The sequence below is a fragment of the Arachis ipaensis genome, chromosome B9 (genome assembly GCF_059453495.1).
Source record: "Arachis ipaensis isolate K30076 ecotype BB chromosome B9, ASM5945349v1, whole genome shotgun sequence".
NCBI classification, from domain to species: Eukaryota; Viridiplantae; Streptophyta; class Magnoliopsida; order Fabales; family Fabaceae; genus Arachis; species Arachis ipaensis.
Window position 1 is genome coordinate 83670420 of NC_142444.1, and position 4799 is coordinate 83675218.

At 39.7% G+C, this 4799-nt stretch overlaps 1 non-coding gene across 1 annotated transcript; it reads left to right on the top strand.

Moving 5' to 3' along the window:
- The first annotated feature begins 860 nt into the window (after positions 1-860).
- Positions 861-964, top strand: LOC148545257 (small nucleolar RNA R71). Its single transcript, XR_015901806.1, has one exon. It is a non-coding gene; the product is annotated as a small nucleolar RNA R71 (small nucleolar RNA).
- The last annotated feature ends 3835 nt before the right edge of the window (positions 965-4799 follow it).

Genomic DNA, 4799 nt, shown 5'->3' on the forward strand with positions numbered 1-4799 from the left:
CCTTGCATTCTTCCCATCTTACTCTCTTTTGTTCCCCTTTAGGATTCTTTTCTGTGTCACTAGGGAACACTGCAGTTGATTTGGGTGCCTGTTGAGATAGCTCTCCTACTTGAGATTCCATCCTCTTGAGTTTTTCACCATGGTTTCTTAAGGTAGTTCTCACATCATCCCTGAAGCTCTTCAGTTCAATGATGTCTTGACTCATGGTTGCCATCATTCCTTCTATCCGGTTTAATTGATCTTGAAATTGTTGGTTCGGATTAGGTTGCGTATGTTGATTATTTTGGCCATGATATGATGGTTGGGGGTAAGTGTTTTGTGTGGCTTGGTATGATCTTTGGTTGGAATTTTGGTATGTGGAATTGTTTTGTTGGTTGTGGTTGTAAGGTTTGTGGTTTTGTGGTTGGGTTTGTTGGTTTCCCCACCCAAAGTTTGGGTGGTTTCTCCAGCCTGGGTTGTAAGTGTTGGAGTGTGGATCATATGATTGCCTTTGTTGGTTTCCCACATAGTTGGCCTCATCCCAATCACCTCCTTCAATGCTTACTTCCTCTTGATCTTGTGTGTGTATTGCAGCCACTTGCTTTGTTTCTAATTGCCTGGTAAGCTCTGCTAGTTGCTTGGCAAACACCTTGTTTTGGGCTAGAATTGTATCAACATGGTTCAGCTCCATGACTCCCTTAGTGTTGTGCCTTTCTGATGCATAGTAGTACTCATTCTCAGCCATTGTCTCGATCACTTCAATGGCTTCTTCCACAGTCTTTTTCCTGTTCAATGAACCTCCTGATGAATGGTCTACAGCCTTCCTTGATTCATAAGAGAGCCCATCATAGAAGATGTGCAGTTGCACCCAATCATGGAACATGTTTGGTGGGCATTTCCTTGTCAAGTCCTTGAATCTCTCCCATGCCTCGTAGAGAGTTTCACCATCTTGTTGTCTAAAAGTCTGAACCTCAGATCGAAGCCTATTGACCTTTTGTGGAGGGTAGAAACGTGCCAGAAACTTGCTTTCCACCTCATCCCATGTTGTTAGACTCCCCCTTGGGAATGATTCCAGCCACTTAGCTGCTTTGTCCCTAAGTGAAAATGGGAACAAAAGCAGTTTATAGGCATCTTCCTGGACTCCATTGGACTTCACAGTGTCACAAATTCTCAGGAATTTTGTGAGATGTTGGTTTGGGTCTTCATTAGCACTTCCTCCAAAGGAACAATGATTCTCCACTAGTGATATTAGCTGTGGCTTGAGCTCAAAATTGTTGGCCTGAATGGGTGGTTTCTGGATGCTACTACCACAATTCCCAGAGGTTGGGTTTATGTATGAACTAAGAACCCTCCTCTCAGGGATGGCATCGTTTCCATCAGCTCTCTCATGGTTGTGAACTTCTCTATCCATGTTGAGATCTAAAGCTTCCTCAAAATTGTCCTCAGATTCTCCTTCAGAGTCCTCTTCTCCCACTACTCTCTTCCCTCTTGCTTCCCTTCTAAGTCTATGAAGGGTCCTCTCTGGTTCGGTATATGGAGGAGTTGATGTCTCTCCTCTCCTACCTGTCATACAAGAACACAGCTCAAACACAAACAAGTGAAATACTCTTGGTTAATGGAAGAGTATGGTTAGCTCAATTGAGGAATTAATTCAAACAGTTAGTGAGTCAGTGAGTTAGTTGCATGAATTTAAAGGCATAAAGAAGGAAAGCATGTAACCAAGTGCAGAAATTAAAATTCAACAAGTATCTTGGACAGAATTAACAAAGCAAGAGAAAATTGCTCAATCTAGTTAGCTTCCAATTTGAGAATTGTCAATCGAAAACCAATCCCCGGCAACGGCGCCATAAACTTGATGCGCATAATCTAGTTATGCTACGATTTAGGAAATTGCACGATTGGCAAAATTCCTTCCGGCAAGTGCACCGGTTATCGTCAAGTAAAAACTCACAATAGAGTGAGGTCGAATCCCACAAGGATTGGTTGAGTGAGCAATTCGGATTAGAAGTGTGTTCTAGTTGAGCGGAATCAAGATTGAGATGAGAATTTGCGGAATGTAAAGTTGGCGGGAAAAGTAAATGACAAGAAATTAAAATGGCGGAATCTTAAATTGCATGAATTAAAGAGTAGAAACTAAATTGCTGAAATTAAAAGGGAATGGGGGTGATTGCATGAATTGAGTTGCAGAATGTAAAGAGAAAGTGGAAATCAGAATTTGGGGGATTCATTGGGTTAAAGGAGATATTGAGATCTCCGAATCAAAACATGTTTATCTCTTCCTCAAGCAATGCATTCATTGAATTTTGCTTGGCAATCTTATATGATTGGATCCCAATCCCTTGGCTCACCAATTCTCTCTAAAAATGAACAAATTCCCAATCCCTTGGTTTAAATGTTCATAAGAAGAGATGATGCTCTATCACTGATTATACCACACAATTTCATGAACCACAATTTGGTAGGATTACATGTCACAATATCCATCCAAACCCCAATCCAATTCATTGTGAGAAAGCTTCTCTAGCATGAATCCTCCATTCCTTTCCCAAGGTTCCGAAGGATTCCAATTATGGGTAGTTTCTTTCCCAAGACAACTACCCAATGGAATTAGATCGAGAAGCTTTCTAACAAAATTCAAGAGAAAAGATTGAAGAAGAAGATAAACTATTATTGATTCATTGAATTACAATAAAGCTCCCTAACCCAATGAAAAGGGGGTTTAGTGAATCATAGCTCTGAATTCAATTACAAAGAAAAGGAAAACTAGCTAAAAGTGAAAGTAAAAGTCCCCTCTAACTTAACTTCTATCCTATTTATACACTTTCTATATTGAGCTTCAGTTGTGCTTCTTGGGCTTTGAGGCCTCTCCTTGCTTTCCTTTTGCCTTGGGTTTATGATCCATAATCTTGATGAGGTTGTTGATCCAAATCCTGTAACATTTATTGAGCCAACTTAGTGATAATCAAATAATGACACATGACTCAATAAATTGAGATTTCAAACTCATCAATCCTTCAGGCCCAATCCCATAAACCATGATATTCAATTGGGTTTCATACCAAAGTAAGTTTAAGTTAATCTTTGTGCTCAAAGACTAACTTAAATCACAATATTTTTGGCCCAGAAACCTTTTCCAAGAGTGGCGTTTAAGTTGTAGTTTAAGCTTAAACTGCAGCTTAAACGCCAGACACTTCCAGTGAGGCCTTTTGTAGAAGCACGTTTAAGCTTTAGTTTAAGGTTAAACTGAAGCTTAAACGTGGAAATGGAAGAAGGTATCCCTGGAGAGTCATGTAGTCGAACACGTTTAAGCTTCAGTTTAAGGTTAAACTGAAGCTTAAACGTGGAGATAGGAAGGGCAGCCCTGGAGGTCGAACACGTTTAACCTCCAGTTTGAGGTCAAACTGGAGGCTAAACGTGGAAAAGGGTGGAGGCATACTGGAGGTCGAACACGTTTAACCTCCAGTTTGAGGTCAAACTGGAGGTTAAACGTGGAAGCTTAGAATGGTAGCCCTGGAGGTCGAACACGTTTAACCTCCAGTTTGAGGTCAAACTGGAGGTTAAACGTGGAAGCTTAGAATGGTAGCCCTGGAGGTGTCGAACACGTTTAACCTCCAGTTTGAGGTCAAACTGGAGGTTAAACGTGGAAATGGAGAGAGCAACCCTGGAGTAGAAAAGCTGTCGAACACGTTTAAGCTCCAGTTTAAGGTCAAACTGGAGCTTAAACGTGGAATGGCTCCCTGGTACTCTTCCTGGTTCTGGCGTTTAACCTCCAGTTTGAGGTCAAACTGGAGGTTAAACGTGGAACTCCTCCCTGGGTGGCATACTCATTCTGGCGTTTAACCTCCAGTTTGAGGTCAAACTGGAGGTTAAACGTGGAATGCTTCTTTAGTGAGGCTTTTCATTCTGGCGTTTAACCTCCAGTTTGAGGTCAAACTGGAGGTTAAACTTCAATTCCAGCATTTCTTATCCTTCATGATTTTTGGCGTTTAAGCTCTAGTTTAGGCTTAAACTGGAACTTAAACTCCACATGTGATATTCAAGCTTCCTTTATTGATTTTGTTGCTTCCTTGCCTAGCCTCTTCTTCCCTGAAATCATCCAAACAATTGCATCAAAGTCTTGCAAAATTTCATGAGAAATCTTCCATTCATAGCATTTAAGTATTATAACTAAAACTCATGGAATATGCATCAAAATCATGTTATTTGGATGGTTCATTGCTTTGTTCTTCATTTAACCATTTTTGGTTACTTTAAGCTCAAGAAAATGCATAAAACAACTAAAACTAACAGAAAAATGCTAGTGAAACTAGCCTATGATGCCTTGGCATCAGGCTGGCTCTGCTAGAGAGCATTAGGAGTAGGGTAGAGATCTCTTTATTTAAATTTTCTTTTTTGAATTTGAGAATTGAAAATCAGATCTGGGCTTTCTTTTCTTTCTGTTTCATTTTTCCTTCCTCTGCAAGTTTCCCTTTCTGCAATTTCACAAATCAATTTACATTGAGCTTTATTTTAATCTTCTGTTCTCATAGCTTTCTTTTCCCATTGCTTCCAATTTACTTTCATGAAATTTAAATCTTCTTGTTTCTCTGTATTTTGCATTTAATGTTTGCTGTTAGCTTGATTTACATTTCCTACAAATTTACATTTTTTGCACTTGCTCTAAGTTACTGATCTATTGCTTTCTTTAAACTTCCAACACCCAGCCCCCTTTACATTTCATGCAATTTACCTTTCTTGTCATTTAAGATTCTGTCAATTTAATTTTCTTTCTCTTTAAGCTTCTGCCAATTTAAGCTTCTGCTCATTTACTTTCTGCAACT